The sequence below is a fragment of the Myiozetetes cayanensis genome, unplaced genomic scaffold (genome assembly GCF_022539395.1).
Source record: "Myiozetetes cayanensis isolate MyiCay16 unplaced genomic scaffold, myiCay2020 scf3, whole genome shotgun sequence".
Taxonomy (NCBI): domain Eukaryota; kingdom Metazoa; phylum Chordata; class Aves; order Passeriformes; family Tyrannidae; genus Myiozetetes; species Myiozetetes cayanensis.
In genome coordinates, this window is record NW_026087521.1 from 29,340,573 (window position 1) to 29,359,677 (window position 19,105).

At 43.8% G+C, this 19,105-nt stretch overlaps 1 protein-coding gene across 1 annotated transcript in view; it reads right to left on the reverse strand.

Moving 5' to 3' along the window:
- The window catches only part of PRICKLE1 (prickle planar cell polarity protein 1), a 70,468-nt gene extending 52,063 nt beyond the window's left edge, over positions 1–18,405 (reverse strand). Inside the window, exon 1 of the mRNA XM_050324485.1 lies at positions 18,248–18,405. The gene's annotated coding sequence lies outside the window, so the exon portion shown is untranslated. The remainder of the gene's footprint in view (positions 1–18,247) is intronic.
- Between the last annotated feature and the right edge of the window lie 700 nt (positions 18,406–19,105).

A 19,105-nucleotide genomic window follows, 5' to 3' on the forward strand; every position in this document is an offset into this window, starting at 1 on the left:
GTTACATAATAAGTTTATTTTTCTAAATGTCCTGACAGACTCTATTGATCAGAAAAAATAACTGGGAAAAAATGCACATTCACACTTAACATTCTTCAATTTTTATTCTTTTTATTCAAAGTACAGATGGAAAAATGTGCTGTTGATGGAATAAAAGTGATCAATACTTGCCAGGTGTCACTGTATTCCAATAATTTAAGGTGTTTCACAGCAACAGTGCAGCAACATTTTATTGAACAAACCAAAAGCAAGTCAGATGAACAGATACGGCTTCAGCATCAATTATAAACTGAGTACAAACAGTTCAAGAACAACAATGGATTTTTTTAAAGAGACATTTTTTGCCTTATTTGTGTACAGAATTACCTTCATGAAACATTAGCTTAGAGTTAAGAAATTGCAAGTTGGGTATGATACAGAGGATGGCCTTTTCCAGTGGTTTAGATCTGCATTTTGTTTTACAAGCTAGGCTTCCTGCTGATACTACATACTTCTGTGAAGCATTTTGTTCAGATGCTGTGCAGACACAACATATCCTTTTGGGCTTTACAGAAGCAGCTCACTAGGTCCATCAAATAGATTCAGTCCTACACCTCCCCCCCAAAAAAAAAAAAAAAAAAAAAAGACAGCTAGTGGCACTACAGCTACATGTTCTACAGAAAGGAAGAACATTTTAGGACATACTAGGAGATATTTAGAAGATATTTTAGGTTTTCATTTTAAAAATGGTTTTATGATGCAAAAAGGTGATCTATGAAGAAAGCAGTGAGCAGTAGCCATTGATGTAACGTCAGCCTTTCAGTGAACTTAGCTGAACTTCCAGAAAAAAACAAAACCACCCTGTTCTTGTTTTTCAATGCAATTTGTCTTATTTCAAGAAATGTCTTCAATATTTAGTTCAGGCTTCAGTGAGGGGCAAGAGCTGTCTACATTTAAAAGATACTTTTTGAGATTGAAGCAACACTGAGAGATTTATTTACTTTGCTAAGCTTTCCCTGAGCTAAAAAGCCTGCCAAATCTTAGCTTGCTCTAGTCACAGCACAAACATTGAATTATGGAATATCAACTTCAGACTGTTGCCTGTGATGTCAATGTTTTGTATTCCTGTACTAGTCTTTGCATGCCAGAGTACAGACAGCATGCTATCGACAAGTTGAAAGTGTTACCTACTCAATAGAAGCTTCCTAAAACTTATGCTAGAAGACTTAAACAAAAATCCCAGGGGGGGGGTATGACAGCCTGTCATCCCCTAAAGGCCTGTGTCATGATCCCAGATACGATGAGAATGTGATAAGGAAAGAATTTTTAAAACACTAAAGATCATGTACAGGAAGCAGCTTCAGGGTTATGCCTTATCAACCCAATCTACTTCTAGCTTTGTAATTAATAAGAAATGGTCAGTCAGACAAAACATTCAGTTAGTACTTGCCGTAAGACTTACGCATTCCAAGTTCCACGTAAAAGTATTTCCACTTTTAAATGCAAAGCATTTAATGCATATGGTTAAGAAACCTTAGTCATTACAAGAAAAAAAAACTGTTCAAAGAGTAAGGGCCACTTCCATTTCTCCCTTGTTCTAAAGGTCTTTATTGACAGATAAATGATCATTGAAGGGTAAATTTCCAGCTATTTGTAATTCACGCTTTTCTGGTGTAAAATATGGGTAACTTTGATCCTTGAAGTCAATTTCTTGCACAGGTTGCTGAAGACCAAGATGATCACAGGCATTACACACTGCAGCTGATATTCAAAGGACTGGCATGCAGATGCTACTATGCTGTTTCTATTACCTCATCACACTTGAAAAAGTTATTTTTTGTAAACTTATCATTCAGGCTGTGCATTTTCTGATGAAAAATGAAAGCTAATGCAACAACATTGAAAAATTTGGGGGTTGGTTTCCTTTTTAAAAGTAGTACTGCAGCACTGAGCACTTCTATATGGCAATTTTCATGCCTCATGATTGCACGATAAAACTAGCACCAGGGCTGAGCAATGCTTCACTCAAAGAAAGCTGTTGTTTAGGAGAACTTCCACTCTCTGGAAGCTCATAGGAGTCAACCATTTTAACTTTTCAGTTGGTTAAGAAGGAGTTCCCAGACTGTGCTCATCTGTACATATTCCATACCAGTTAAGTCCTGTTGATTCGGAGGCGTACCTTTAAGTGTTTCTCATTAAATGTTGATTTTCAACCCATTTTAACACCTTATATAAGAGGTTCTGCACCACACGTCTAACTCCCTGTCTCCCAATTGCCAAGCTGTGTAACAGCAGGCAATGTACATTTCATAGGAGTTCTTGCTTCCATGTTCCTGTACTGTGCTTTTGACTAATCAAGAGACAACTAATAATGTACTCTGTTCAAATGCAGTAGAGGATGAGGACAGCAATAAAAGAAACCTCACAGAATGCCCAGGAATTGCTTCATTTTTTTGCTGTATGAGAGAGTGGAACATTATGTTCCCATCAGCAGCTTACTGCTATAACAAACTGAAAAGCAGATATGAACATTATATAGGGTCTACTAGATATATACAATTAAAACCTGACATTTTTGTGCAATTATAGCTTCTTAGGGGAGAGAATACAGTAGCATCACGTAGAACCAGCTGTATTTAGAATCTGCATATAAACTGAATAAATCACCAACAAACAACTGCGAGGAAAGGACATAGAAGAGAAAGACAGGAGGAGGAGGACAGAAAAATTCCTTGAGGAGGTTAAACAGCTGCCACACAGAAATACACTGCTAAACCCAAGTGCTTTGTGTGCCGTTTGGGAGAATGCTAATTGTTTACAGGTATCAGAGCTGAAGGTCTTGGATGAATACCAGGAAGCAGTGTTGAGAAAGTCCATTGTGCAATTAAGAAGGGAGAGGAGTCGCTGAACAAGGCACTTTCATTTAAGCCCATCCTGCTAGATCCTTACCCAGTTATTTACCACTGAGGGTTTCCTTTCCCAAGCTTGAAATCAAGGAACTTCCCCCCCAGAAAAAAAAATTACAAACAAACAAAAAACCCCAAACCACTCCCAAAAGAATGGTTTTTTTCTCCTGTAGGAAGAAGGGTACAAAAGGAGACAAGTCTTATTTGGTGTAGGACTAATCAGTACTTGTAAAAGATTTTAAAAATAATAAAAAAAGGGCTTCTGGTCTGTTTTTGAGTGGTTATAACATCTACCACCCAGGTGATTCATTATTAGCACCTCTGCCTCACAGCCCTATCAGAAAGTCTATAAAACTACTAACATTCTTCATGTTAACAGGATAATACTTACAAGAATTTAGCTAAAAACTCTTAAACCACATGCCTAAAATTCTGAAAAACCATCATCTTATTTTTAAACAATATTTTGGTCAAGTTGGCCAGATGCTCAAATTCTACAGGGCCAACAATTCCTCCCCATTTCTTTTCTGCAGAAAATTGTGAATACCGAGTATTCCATTCATTCTGCAGTTAGACTAGTTTAATGCATGTGGAGGAGCTCACCATGCAGCTCGGGGTGAAGCGCTTCAAGGCTTTGATCTACAAATCCAGCTGCAGGCTGTCACCCTTTCAAGTTTGTCAGGTGAGTCACATCCCTCCCTATTTGACAGTCACCCTGCATCTACCGAAAGATATGGACACTGCTGTTTGAAGGCACAATCCGCCTGAAGTCTCAGAAATGTCCTTAGGTGCCCCTTCTCCTTCCAAGGCCATTAGAGGGAAGCAGTGGCAGTCACAGCCTGCATCCCAAGCAGGATTACTCTGCAAGCCTGAATTTAGCACCTGCCTACCCTTCCTTGAAGAGGAGAACCAATAGTTACTGACCCCAGATGGCCTCCTCGCAATTATTAACAAAACATGTTTCTCCTTCAGTCTCAGGCAGGACTATCTCGCTCCTGTATCTTTGGGACAGGCTCACTTCTGGGCAAAAGCTCCCCAGGAATGAGGGTGATAAGGAAGCGCTCCTTTGGCTATTCAGCAGAGCCCGTTTCTTCCTCGCTCTGCTGCCTCTGGGCCTGGTTAAACTAGTTTGGGCAGCTTACCAGGGCCGTAGAGAACCACATCAAAGTGCAAGGACTTCTTCTGTTGTCTTCCGTGTTTGTGGAGTGGCTGTGAGAAGGCTCCTGCCTCCACCTACATACTGGAACCACTTGCACCCTCACAGAGCTGCCACCAAAACAGGCAACACACACACTTGCCTGTCCACGGTCTTCTGGAGTGGGGAAGAGTCCATAGTCTCCAACATGGAATGCCATAGCCTGCCAGGCTCCTGCCGTACCCTCTGGCCAGCTGGGGCAACCAGAGGCCAAGGGCTACGTTCTACCTCACTTCTCTAGCTCTACCTCCAAAGTCATGTCCCTCCTGTCCTGACAGAAGAAATGAAGCAAGATGTCCCCCTAAAAGATGAACACCTACACAGATCTTTGAGTAGACAGGTTGGGACCTTTCAGCTTGTTCCCTTTTCCTTTGGGTTTCAGTGTAATTTGGAACAGTGGCAAATTACCAGAGACCAAGCATGCAGAGGAACAGAAAAAATTCCTGCATTGTTTGGGGTTTTGTTTGTTTGGGTTTTTTTGCATTGGCATGTTGTCATCTGTCCTTCAATCCGTTTAATTTCACTCATTTAAAGCAGGATGATGGCAAATTGAGGGGAATGAAAACGCAGACTTTGCTTTGCTCTTGGTGCCACAGCAAATCCGTCCCTGAAATAATTTTAGCCTTGAAAACACGGCCAGGCAGAAGTGTTCCGAGTGCCACAAGCGCACTGTGAAAAGCACGAGCGCTGTCCTTCCCCCGAGCCCGGCCGTGCTCCGTTTAACACCGGCTCTCCCAGGGCTGATCCCGATCCCGGACCCGGCGGGAGCAGGAGCCGGCGCGCGCTCAGCGCCAGCGCGCGGGCGCCACCTGGCGGGGGCGGTGGGGGCCGCAGCCGTGCCGTGAGCAGGGCGGCGGCGCCGGGACCCCGCTGGAGGAGCGGCCCCGCTAGGGGAGCGGGCCCGCCCGCCCAGGCTGAGGCGACGGGCGGAACGAGCTTTCTATCGAGTGGGGTTCGCCTGGGGTCGGTATTGGGCCGGCGTTGTTTAAGATCTTTGTCGGCGACGCAGACAGTGCCCTGGAGTGCACCCTCAGCAAGGTCGCCGACACCAAGCTGTGTGGTGTGGCTGAGGGAAGGGATGCCACCCAGAGGGATCTGGACAGCCTTGGGAGGTGGGTCTGTGCGAACCTCATGAAGTTCAACAAGGCCAAGCGCCAGGTTCTGCACCTGGGTCAAGGTAATCCCAAGCACAGGTACAGGCTGGGAGGAGAATGGATTGAGAGCAGTCCTGAGGAGAAGGACTTCAGGGTGAGAAGCTGTGGATTCCTCATCCGTGGAAGTGCTCAAGGCCAGGCTGGATGGGCTTTGAGCAACCTGGTCCAGAGGAAGGTGTCCCTGCTTATGCCAGGGGCATTGGAACTAGATGATCTTTAAGGTCCCTTCCAACCCAAATCATTCTATGACAATTCATCGACCTTTTGTTCAGCAATACATTAAGCCACCATCACAAGTCACACTGACCCCATGGTTGCAGCTCCACTGCACCTCTCCCCCGTGAAGAGATTGCCTTTTCCCACCAGGATTACGAGGCCTGCACTAAACAGTAGCAGCCAGAGCCCTAACATCACAGGCTATGAGCTTTCCATACCCTACCAGTTATCTACTACATTTGTCATCTTTGAGTCTGTGTTTGGTGTTTGCCTGACCAGATTCGGCTGTTACCGTCCTTGTTGCAAGACCCTACCCTTCAGCCCTTCCCTGGAGTCACGAGCTGCAAAAGAGCCGAGCCAGGCCTTATCACAATAGTCCGATTTACTTTGCAAAACCAGAAGTGTAGTTGGAGCTCAAGTCCCATATTTCAGTATTTTAGTGGAAGTGTCAAGGACTATCATTAATTCTGCATATTTTTCATCTATGCAGTGTCAAGGTGACTGTTCTCAAGCATTTCTCCTGCAGACAGACTTGATAAGCATCTACACCTTCTCAGGCTGGTATGCTCTGCATACCATACTGGTACTGCATCTTACAGTGTTGGCCTGGCAGCTACAGAAATGTTTCACCTTTTGAGGAGTGGATCCCAGGCTTCCTTACAGAAGTGTGCTATTGTGGTACAGGCACAGCATGTGCACACATGATCAGGTGTCTTCCAAAATGTTTTTCTTGAAGGCCAAATTCATAGCTATAGCAAACTATGTGCATACTTTGGTCAGAAATTTAGGCATAAACGTTTTGCAGTGTGTCCTGATATTTATTTTATTCCATATGGTATCACAGAGCAAGCTAATTTGTAAGTGAGGGCTGGAACTGTTCCATGGAAAAGAAAACTGAGGCTACCAGAATGTTGTTAGACATCAACGGTACAAAATTGTCTCTAAATAGTAATTCTGGAAGGATACCAAGAAATATGTATTTTCTATGCACCCTTCCACAGCATACCAATTTTTAATCATTTTTACCTTCCTTAAAGAGGACAGTCAGATAAAACCTTAGAGCCTGCTGGTGTTATGGAAAACATTGCTCTACTTTCCCAACACACACACTTTTGTCCTTAACACATGCATCTTTTAAAAGAGTTTTAAACATTTTCTTACAGTGTATACCTTGACATAGACCTGTTATTGAATAGAGGGATTATTCAGGAGTAATCTGTTCACACTTCTGACCCCTACATTTTTGCTTTCTGCCACAAAAGACACGAGTGCCAAGCATCTATCTCAGGTCTCTTGTCAGAAAGCATCTGTGTGAAAAAAAGGTAGCTTTTAAAGACAGCTGGAATAGGTACATAGTGAACTGTTCGGTAGTCAGAGCTTTCAGGATGCCTACGTACAAATCAAGACAGAAAGCAAATGGCTCTGGCATGGTTTACTAGAAGGACTACTTTCTAAAATTTGCATTGGCCTTATTGCGACTTCTAAAACAGATTTGTGTCTTGCAGAAGCATGGCACCATCAGCTCTGTAATTTGTGGTGACAGATCCTCAAAATTACCTATAAACAAGCTCAAGCTCTGGATTTTCAAACCCATCTCCATTTTCTGAGGTCAAGTCTTACATCATGAGTTTCACAACAGGCAGAAAGTTACTTAAGTTTGTTCAGAGCCTTTAAGTCACCAATCTTATTACCCGCTATTATCTTGGATTTGTTCTTAACCACTACAACTAATAAAGAGCCAGAAGCATGCTCTTCTATTCCCATATCTTTTTCAATAGAAGCTGCTTCATCTGTGAAAATAAGGTGCTTCATATTGCTTGGCAGAGATTTCAGTCTTTCTTCAAGCTTGCTGTATGTACCAGTTTGCATTAGAGACTCATTTTCCCATAGATTCTGACACTCTAACCACAGAAACTTGTTTCTCTTGTACCCAAAAATGACGTGCACACCAGACCTCATGCTTTAAAAATACTGCCAAAAGTAGTTTCTCTTCCAGACACTTACTGCAGCCTCCACAATAATAACTCTCAGAAGAGTTTAGAAGTGCTCCAAAAATTATATGACAGAATGAGTCTCAAAGCCGTGAGATGACAAAAGAGTAAAGCCTTCCATCAGGAAGACCATCTTCACATCTCTGCACTTGGAAGGCAGTCAGTTCCTTACTCCACAACAAGGACTGCTCTACCTGAACAAAGCTGAGAAGTGTCCAGCTTCCAGGTGGGAACAGCTTATTTGACCAACAAGCATATGTATCCCTATCATAGACCATTCTCTGCCCCCTCCACTCCCCACATCAGCTGTAAGGCAAGCACTGCTGCATGTGACCACAGCAGCAGCAAACACCACATTTTAGTCTCCACCACGCTACCTGTCAGACAACTACACTTCAAAAAAGCCATGGTTAAAGCTACAGTGAATTGACTATGATAAACCATTTTCCCCATGGTAAATAATGCAAAACCTAGCTGGGACAAGGAAGGATTTGCTCTTGGAATTCTCAACTGTAGTCAAGAAGTCAGAAGCCAGTTGTGCATCTGTCGCGGGTCGAGGCGGGACACGACACGAAACCCTTGTGGATCCAGAGGCTGGAACCTTTTATTGCACGATGTCTGCTACTTTTATACACTTTTTAGGCTACACATGTCAACTCTCCACTGGTTCCCACATACATAAATATTCTTCCATTGGCCACTAACGGTGTTATATAACTCTGCTTACTGCGCATGTCACGAAACACATTTTGCTGTGCTCAGCACATTTTACCGGAAAACCATATTGTTACAACTTCCGGGTCCGGGCGTAATTCTCCCCTGAACAAAGGTTCCTACTAACTTTAACTCTTCCCGAATCCCCCAGGCCAGCTGGGGGAGAACCACCACAATTCCCCCTGTTTTTGTATTAAAGAAACCGCCAACGAATGTCATCCATTGCGGGGCCCCTTGCAAGGGAGACACAAACCACGGCAATATCAATAATACAAAAACAACTAAACGAACAGGCAAGAGTTACAGCCCAGACAGTGCATTCGTTATTAGTCCATGGCAGTAGCATTCAGTTGTCAAGTGTGGCCATAGATGGACTTCACGTAACTTGTGGGCATGGTTCATCCAATACAGGGCAGACACATCGAGCAGGTACCCAGCGCAGTCCTTCATCTGTGGAAACACAAGCATACCCTCTACCCCAGGTTAATAGTTCGCACTGTTGAGACCACTGCCCTGTGTGCAAATCTTTTACCCTGACTTTCACCCCAGGGGAGACAGGTGTGGACTTTTGTAAGGAGCCAAAATGCCGGACCGTGGGTGGATCCTGCTGGCCCTCCGTGATGTTAACAAAATTGAGCACATAGGTAGCCTTAGCGAGGCAAGCTTCGGGGGTTTCCCCAGACATGCATTTCCCCAGACCTCTGTGTCTGGGAAGCCACACTGAATGGTGAGATCTGCATCACTACAACCCAGTGCAGCACAGTAAGCTTCTGTGGCATCTTCTGTTCCTGATACAAAAGGCCACCACATAATAGCTAAACAACCTCTTGACTTTTGGGGGGCTAGTGGATTAAAATGGAAGGGGAAAGCTCAAGGACCCAACAGGTAAACACCACAGCATTTTCACTTTCATCATAATAAAATCAGAGATAAAATTTAAGTGATATATTAAGCATACCACAGTATTCAAGTTTAAAGATACTCCCTTGTGGACACCTGTGATTTGCTACTCTAGCAGAAAACAAAAATTCAAATGCACCAATAGATTTATTTCAAGTTAGAATACATTACAGGAGGTAACTATTTCACAGGAGGTTTTTAAACTACAGAAAGAGGCAGTCAAAGCAATGTTTCAGTTAGGGTAGAGAACGTTGCATTAATTTCAAAAACTAAATAGTGGTAAAGTTGGAGTCTGTTGCACTGGTTAATGAATGAGGTGACTGTTCTCAGATATCCACACATGTACAGATCATAGCTAGCATGAACAGCTTTTACAGCACTGCTGTATAATCTCATTCTGTTATTTGACTACTGATGGTAATTAAGGACCATAAGCCATTGCCAAAAAATAAACAAATGTGTACAACCTCCAGAACTGTGTGCACATATTCTAGGTTTATTACAGAGTACTTTACTGTTCAGAGAAAATTTGAAGTTGTAGCAAGTTCTTAAGCATGTAGAAAACATAAGAACGGAGACAAACACTTTACAAGCACAGAAAAACAACAGTAACCAAGAAAGTTTTGTTTATGTAGAATTAGTATCTTGAACCGGGATAATGAGGAAAAAAATTCACAGATTAGAACTACTAAAGCAGTAGAAAACCAGAAAGAAAGTTTAGCTTGTAGCAATGGAGCCAACCCTTCTTTCCTTTGGGAGCTGCACAGGAATACAACTATAACTCAGACTTTTTGTAGGATCTGACTCTAGTAAGTTAAGTACTTTACCATACATATTACTTATTAACTACCAAAACTGACGTAGTAGTACCAAGGTATTAAGTCAAAGACATGTGCATCATGATTAAGGGTACTAGCTGTGATGTATTATATATGAAAATGATACATTATGTATGAAAAGAAACAAGCATAGCAACTGATATCTACAAACTAAAGTCACAGTGGCACATTGAACAATTTTAGGTTAACCAGACTCACTTAAAAATAGAAACCAGAGGCTAGGCTCTTCTCTCACCCCATTTTACATGTCTTTACTTCCATTGATTTCAAGTGGAGTTCTTCACAATTTATGCCATTGTGAGAGGAGAATCAAGCCTTGTGTGTTTGAAAGGAAACAGCAGACATGTTTCCCACCAGAGTGCAGGGAGAGATTTAAAAAAACACAAGTATATGAACTGTGAAACCGATAGAGTACACAAGCAAAGGCAGGCAAAGAGGCTCTAGCTGGGGGTGGGGAGAACTTGCAGCTTACCCAGGGTTTGCCTTTTTTTTTTTTTTTTTTTTTAAAGAATTAAGACTGCTGTTAGAAAGTCAGAAGCCCAGGCACTGGCTTCTAAAATAAGAGTTTAGAAATAAATATTCCTTTTTATTTTTTTCAGACAGACTTAATTGACTTATATTTTCCTACAGTTATTCTATACAATGAGGAGCAGGCCATTTTCTTTGTGAAGGATACAGACTTTCCATTCCCAGTAACTGGGAAGTGAGAGCAGAGATCTGAACTTTTTTTGCACTGCTAGAAATAGGGCCTAATCATCATTCATACTCAAGTCCAAACAGATGATCTTCCAAAACCCTTCAGGATCATCTGAACAACTAATATTACAGTTGTTAGAAAGAGCAACACTTGAAACTGGAACTCCAGTCAGACAAAGTACTAGATGTGACATAAGTGACAAAATCACTTCTTGGTTCGTTGCTACAGTAGAAGAGAACCTACAGCTTTATGGTCTATGTTTGGTTTGGTTTTTTGTTGTTTGTTTGTTTTGTTTGTTTGTTTTTTGGTAGCAGCATGTGGTTAAGAAGCTCTTCTTTCATCACACCCCAGTGTGCATGAACACAGTCATTGTACTGTTCAGACTGATTTGGGAAGCGCACTTAAAATAAAAAGAAAACCCCTAAATATTTCCAAAGTATCTCTACATTCCCACTTAAACTGTGCCTGTGAAACTATGCAACAGTGTAAGGTAAATAGCTTGAGTACTTTACAGAGGGAATACACAGTCATAATTCATTGCTTTATCAGGTTTCATTTACAACAGTAATGCAAGTTTGAAGTAATTTATACTCATTCAGAGTCTAAGTCTGGCAGAATATTACTGTAACTGCCTGTTTGGAAGTGTTTCCCCCCCCCCCCACTCTCACTCATATGCGTGATCCGTGTCACAGCCCACATACTGGTTTTTAAGTCGCCCCCTGCACTCCAGGAGGACAACGTGCCATCAGTTTCCACCTGCAGAAAAAATGTTGCATAATTCAAGATGTAGCTCCTGATTTTCATGAGACCTGTTCTTTCAAAGCATATCTCCTTCCAGAGGCCATGGGAATATGGAAAGACACGCAAGAACAAGCACATGCCCTTGAATATCCAGCTTTGAATGTTTTGTAGTTAGCATTTAGATGCTGAACACTGACTTAGGCATCAAAGTAAAAACAAAAAAAAAAAAAAAGGAGGCTGGTATCACTACCTCCTTACAGCATGAGCTCTAGGCTAGTAAGACATCCACTAATAGGTTAAAAATGCTTATGAACAGTCACAGTATAAGACAGACAGGGAGACATTAAAAAAATTAACCTTCCAAAATGACATCCTAAAAGGTGGCAGATTGAGAACTAGACAATAGAGCTCCAAGTGCCAGGGGACATTTTGCAAAGAAATGAGAAAAGCAATAAATCTGCAGCAATGAAACAGATGCCTCCATGTCACTGTGGTCACTTCATTTCAATCAAATACCTGCATTGCTCAGTTTCAGTATATTAACTACTACATAGCTACTCTAAAACCATACATGCTGTTCTTGCATGAAATCAAGAGTTTTATATAACTGAAAAAACATACATTGAGAACAAAATGTGCTATTAGTCTGGACCACTGAACTACAGCTTCACACGACCCAAAGATTGTCTCTGCAAAGACTGTCCAAGCAGAGGGGCTGTATGAAGGGGGTAAAGCTTGACATTTATTGGATTTGCAAATAGCTAAAGAAGCAATTAAGCTCACCAACCTACTCGGCAGCATCCTTTGCTGAGAGCGCTTCCACAGCTTTTTGGCAGCTCATAATTGAGCACAACAGCAGTACATAGGACTCCCTCTAACCATGTGGATGTTCTCTCCAGCTTTACCCTGGTAACACAGCTTTCTTCCCCAGAGCCTCCTAAAGGGGTGCCAATGCCCTGTAAAAGGGAGGACACACACTGGGATCTGGCTGTGAAGAGCTGCCGTAGCACAACTGGTTGCATTTTTAGGCAGTCACATTTCTCCTGAGTGGCAGGGGTACCTCCTAGCAGATACCTGCTGCAATCCAAATCTACACTGAACTGCTGAGAAGACAGAATAAAGCTGCATCCTGGGTAAACAACATCCTTAAGAGGCTGGGAGTTACATACGTTTTTGGTACCTCAGAACAGATGAGAGCCTGGTCTGCTTTCTGTGTTTGGCAGTACTCTAAGACATTTGTTGGCTATTGGCCTGCCAAGCTGTTTAGGTTTATAAGTTTCTTTGCACTCGCTTTATGCTATTAATTTTATTAAATATAAACATATCCTTTGTATATATTTTTATCATATTCCAGAGGCACAGAATGAACTCATTTCAGTCCTAGTGTGACTAAGAACTCAATATTTATAACACAGATCCACCATACTTTGCAAACAAGACTGGAAGAAAAAAAGAGCCCTTTCACGAGTTATCCATACAATCTTTCTGACAAGCAAAGCATGAGAAAACAGTTCAAAGCTCTCAGAAAGCCGTATGTATACTTTTACAAAAGACATTGGCAATTCGCTAGTGAGGTTCTAGACCTAGCATAACTCATTTAGAAGTCTGTATATAGAGATGCAAATATGCTAGGTTCAGATATTTCTTCAGCACCTTAATAAAATTCATTTTAAAGTACATAAATATTCATACTTTGAATAGTCATCTCAGCATGTGAAGCTTTTAGTTTTATATGAAAATACCAATTCCCGCAAAGAGTCTGAAATAAAGTAAAAGTGTAGTAGTTCTAAAGTATGCACACAAACACATGCAATTTCTTTACATAAACACTTTTGAACTTCTGGGTGATTAACACTTGATTACACAAAGAGATCCTTAAAAAACATCTTCACTAATCATGCACTAATTTTTAACATACTTGAAAACAAGTCAGGTTTTACTGCTCTTAGACAACTCTGATCCACACCTGAAAGTGCAAAGTGGCTTTCAATTTGTGCCATGGTTATTGTGTGTCTGTGTTGCCACAGAAATGGGCCATGGGTGAGGGCAGTGTCCGACCAGCCCATGTGCTGGACAGGTTGAGCAAGAGTGCCTGGGTGCCTGGGCTGAGCCTCTTGCTGAGCTAGCACTACTCTGTCACTGGAGCACTCTGTTAATGAAGAGATTAGGGGAGGGCAAAACGGGAAAAGCTGAACAATTACATTGCCTGTGTCAGAGGTGACTTACATGGCTCCAGCAGGGAGCACAGGAATACAGAAGGATTGTTTTGAGAAATGGTGTAGCAGTGTCTGTCTAGATATGTTTAAGGATTCAGATGTGAGTCTCATGTCAGTCCTTCTAAGATTGGTGAGAAGATGTAGGCTTCCTATAGAACAAGAGGATGCAAGAGTCCTACCATGCAGCACGATCCAAGACCTATGTTGTTATATTCATAACTGCATCCCTGTTGCTATTTTCTTTTTAAAACACCCAAACATTCAGAAATTAAGATGTTTGGACAACGAAGACTCTTTCAAAGAAAATTTAAGGGAATAATATCACCCTGCTTAAAAGAAAAAAAAAACACAACAACAAAAAACAACTAACTTTTACTATAAGCATCATGATATTGACATGCAGATTTTTAATCACGCTGGTTGCAATTATACAAATCAGTGATCAAATCCACTGAGAAGTCAGTTTTCATATACACCACATTAAGACAGACATTAGACAGGATTTGGCAAGCTGCCGACAGAAGCCTAGTTCTGGAATCATGTAGTATTAAAACTGGGGTTACTTGATCCAAGATTAGAAAGCAACAAGCTCAAAAAGGGGGTTAAAAAAACATCACAGGAAACAAAATTTACTTAATATAAAAGCAAGCAATTATATTTCAATATTTGGATGGCAGTTGAAAATGCTTTTTTGGCACGCAACTGCTCCACAAAGCCAATAGTGTATGCAACTGGAACCATTTAAAAAAAATTGTTACTAAAGTCAAACACAGTATTTGCAAGCTGTGGGATCTGTGCTTAGATAAAAGGGGGACAACTGAATAACACTTTTATAGATACAAACTTAGAAGCACACTCCATAATACTCTTACATCTTAAGGAGGGGAGAGAGGGGATGAAAAGGAAAATGAAGGAGAGAAGTTCAGAGGGCAGAACATCAAGAGCTATCAGGTGCTATAAATTCTTGTTTCAAACATAGACCTTAGACAGGAGTACATGACTTTGGTACAGAACAACTGAAATAAGATAGTTCCAGCTTTTGTTGATGCGTAATCCACTGCAAATGAAAGGCCTGCCTGAGAGACTGTCTACCCCAGCTTTACTAGCTAGCAACTCACTGAGCTGATGGCCATATTTAAGAACTTTTAAGGAGTCAGCCTTCCAGGCAGTGTTCCAAGAAAAGGTAAACTAGCAAAAAGCTGTCACTTGCAGATATTTTAAAAATACTGAAAATATTTGTATTGGCTCATACCTCTTGTATATGAGCACTTCACTCATTTTGTACATTTAGAAAAACCTCCTTGCACAAAACCATGCTTGAGAAGTATTGTCAGTTTGTGCTAAAAAGTCATTTACTCATTTAGTTTTCTGCTAAAAAAGAGTATAATATACATATTACAAACAAGTAAAATACAAAGAGGAAGAGTTATAGCAGATCACCTATGAAATTTTCTTCAGTAGTTGGAAATACCCTTTGTCAATGAACCAGCAGCCAAAGAGCTGTTTCTGAAAAAAGCATGTAATTTTGGCAAACTGATCTGATAGTCTATCTGGGAATTTCTGCCAGAAGTGCCACGACTTCAGTGTGCTGTTACTTGAAAAACATGTTTCTTCCCATCATTCTTTAGCCATAAGGTGGGAGGGGGAAAAGATGAGTGATTGCTGTGCTGTATCCTTCCAAGCTGGTTCTTCCCATTATACAACTCCTAATCCAAACAATTTAAGCACTCAAGTAAAAGTTACTCATTTCTGTAAACATTTCCAGGAGCAGGACCTAAGCATGCATGGCTTACACCAAGCATATACTAATGGCTAGAACTAACCTCAAGTTTACCTCTGTTTAAACAGCATAAGTAAAAACCAGAGCTGGCCAAACTGAAGCTTAAGCCTTAATACAAGGGGGTAAAGTGAATATTGATATAAGCCACTTGGTGAATATACACTCATCTCAGTCAAGCATTCTTAATGCAATATTGTATCATACAACAGTTTTCCCAAAAGCATGAATAATGCTTCGCAATTATTAGAAAGAGTAACGTTTCAAAGTGTGGTTTCACACCCCAACAGCAGGGATCTCTTTAACTTTAGGGTAAGGTAGTGGTAGAAAACAGAAACACAACCCAGATTGTTTGTTTGTTTTAAAGGGACTTTATCACTGCACATCCAATTAATACCGGAATGCACAAGATACAGCACCCAAGCAAGTAGAGGCCTTAAATTTAAGAGCAACTCTCAGTCTGCTCTGTTAGAAGCTGTGTATAGCAGTCATTGACAACATATTTATTCATGGATTAATATGACAAAGCAAAAGGACTTTTAAGCTATGATACAAAGGCTTGCAGCATTAGAAAGGGTCAAAGCGATCTGCAAAAACATAATGCAAAACAAAGCCATTTAAATTACTCTGCAAAACGTAGACATTCATTAGCATAGAAAAGTTTCGCAGGAAAACAAAGTAAAAGTAATCTTATTTTCATATGCTAATTAATTAAATATTCCAAATGCATTTAATCTCTTATTATAACCATAGGGGGAGACAGACCAAACTCTTGAAGTTCTGAAAAGCCAGGTCATTAGCATGCCAAGTCATTCCTCAGATCCTCTCCTTATATACAAATATACATTCCCAACTCACAAAATATGTAAGCGAAACTCTGTTTCCCCCTCCCATCCCCTCCATTTCTCCTCCTTTGGAAGGCACTTGCTATCTCTTCTGTATTCTGAAAGTCTTATTAAAAGCCTTATAAAAGGAAAAACTCACTTACTAGGGAACAAAACCTAGAAGTGCAGAAGCCATTTTGCCAAAAGCCTGAGTTAAACACCCCAGTCCCCCTAAGAAGTAAAACAATTGAGTTGAAAATGAGATTAATAACATTCTTGCACATACACATGAAAATCCACACATAGTTTGTAGTCTTTAAGTTCAAATGACATTTCTAGCCATTTCTTGCCTTTTGAAACAAGAAAGGGATTCTGATGTTTACATAAGGTTCTTCTTGCTTAATAAATCTTAAATTGAAACAGATTTTTTTAAAACAATTACCTTCTTCAGAGTTATCATACTACAGGATATTAGGAAAAACCAGACTCTCCTGTTGCTTTTACCCACATCTGACTCCAATCTTAATAGTTTAGCTATTAACCCTGTAAGATCCACACATATGCACACCCCTTGCCCAGTTATGTTAAAATTGTTATATTACTGATCTGGGCTTACTCATTACAGAACCTTTTGTTATACAGAGAGTAGCTCCGTGGACCTTGATTTACAGGACACAATTAACCGTGCCGTTGGCAGAACTGCACCAGCCCAGCTCATCCGGGGCTCTGCAGGGAGAAATGAGAGAATCTGTCACTATATCAGAGTAACTGCTCTCTCCTTCTCCTTTCCTTTTCGCTCTCTGTCCAAGCCCACTCTGACCTACTCACATCTTGAGATGAAAACCTGGCCACTGTGATATACCTGTATTGTAAATGAGTAGTACAAATCACGTAATTCCTCCTAGAAATAATAACAGTAACTAGAGCTAAAGGGGGAAAATCCCTTCCTCCTAGAAAACCTCAGTACTCACTCTTGAGTGTCGTGCAAAACATGCAGTTTAAAGACCTCAGTTACCAGCTAAACAACGATCACAGGGAACTTCGCTACAATAACCCTAGTCATATTTTTGCCACATTCGAGGTTTTAGCATGTAGGGAATGTGCATTGCTAACCCTTAAGTCGGCTGTGTAAACGTTTCTCAGCGCGCTTGTAAAATACCCCCCGCTGCGTTTCCTCGCTCTCCAGCTGATGGCATTCGGAAACACTGGTATTGGCGGGTGCTCTATTTTGCCTTTCCCGGCCACCCCGCTGGGGGACAGCTACAGATTCCTGCCCAAGGCCAGACCCAGCAGCCGCGGGCTCGGACCGTAGCGAAGGCGCCCGGACTCAAGCCAGCCCGGTCGGTTGATAAATGGTGGCTGCTAGAGTTTGAAATCCCGCGGTGAGCATAAATATTCTGGGAGAAAGGGCTCGGGGAGGGTCCACGACCCTTCCAGAGCTCTCTTCACCGAGGAAGGAACGCAGCATATACTTCGGCGAGGTCCGTACTGCAGAGGCGGGGAGGTGCGGGGGACGGGGTACCCCCAGTAACAGCGAACAGTGCAGAAGATACTGCCGGGATGGCAGACCGAGATTTCGCCCCCGGCCAGGGTCCCTGCACGGGGCAGAACTTACTTCGCTCAGGATAAGGGAGGAGGCGGAGGCTGCCTTGCAGGAGCCAGTTGTCACCCACTGACAGGCAACAGCTGAGCTCCCGCATCTGAACCCTCGCTCAACCCGGCGGCCCCGGCGCGCCCCTCGCTCCGCAGGGCGCACCGAGCCGGCACCGCGGCGGCGCCACGACACCTTCCCCGGGGATCCGCCACGGGGCTCGGCGGGACTCCCCGCGCCCTCCCCTCCTCCCCCGCTCTGCCGAGCCCGCAGCCCCGTCCGACAGCTCCGCGCAGGACGGCGCCGCGCCAGCGGCGCTCCGAGCGCCGGCTCCGGGGTCGGGCGGCTCCTCACGGTCAAGCCCCGCGCAGGGCGCAGGACACACACCGCACAGCGGGAAGAGCCGCGCCACCACAGGCATAGTGCTGGCCGCGGACTGAGCCCGGTCAAACCCGCCGGGCGTCCCGCCGCAGGTTGCCCGTCACTCCCCGGGGAGCCGCCACTTACCCTCCCCGCAGCGCGGCCGGACGACGGCGACGTATTCCCGGGAGGAGAGCGGCGGTGGGGTCCGTCACACAGACGGCGAGAGAGGCGGGTAGGCGGCTCTGCAGCGCGGAGTCAGCGCCGGCGGGGGACGCGCATCCCCGGCCGCGCCGGCAGGGACCGCCCGCTCCGCTGCCGCCTGCGCCGCGACTGCCCGGCCTGCGCGCCCCCCGCCCTAATGGGGCTCGGCCGCCCCGCGCCCGGCCCGCGCCCGGCCGCGCTCCGCCGCGCCCATTGGCTGCCGCCCGCCGCGCCCACCAATCGCCGCCGGGACGGGCCGGGCGCCGGCTCGCAGGGCCCGGGGCGGGGTGAGGGGCGGGGCCCGGGGCGCGGGGGAGGCGGTGCCGTGTGGGGCTGGAGGGGGCTCGGGAAAACTTGGGGAAAACCTTTTCATCCCCGGTTTGGGATGGCCGGGGAGCAGGCGGAGGACAGGCAGCCTCCCCGCTCCGTTTCCCCCGGTCAGACAGAACTCTGGAGACGCCAGCTTCCGCCGAGGGATCGGGAGGGGGAAAGTTAATGAAAAATTTTTCCCGTTGGTCTGTGCAGAGGTGGGCAATGGAGCCCGTCCCGGTAGGATTCGCCGCCCACGGTGCTGTCGGTGGGCTGCGCATACCTACCGATGGCAGCCGCTGGAGAGAAGAGCGTCTGGGTGCGGCAGCCGCCAGGCTTAGGGAAGCTCCCGGAGGGCGCTGGCAGGGATGGAGACTTCCAAAGCAAAGCAACCCTGGTGTTAACACCGAGAGGGTCGCGAAACGAAGGCGTCGGGCATTAAAGGGACACTGAAGTAGCCAGGCTCACGTTTAAATCCCTTTGCTATGTTGT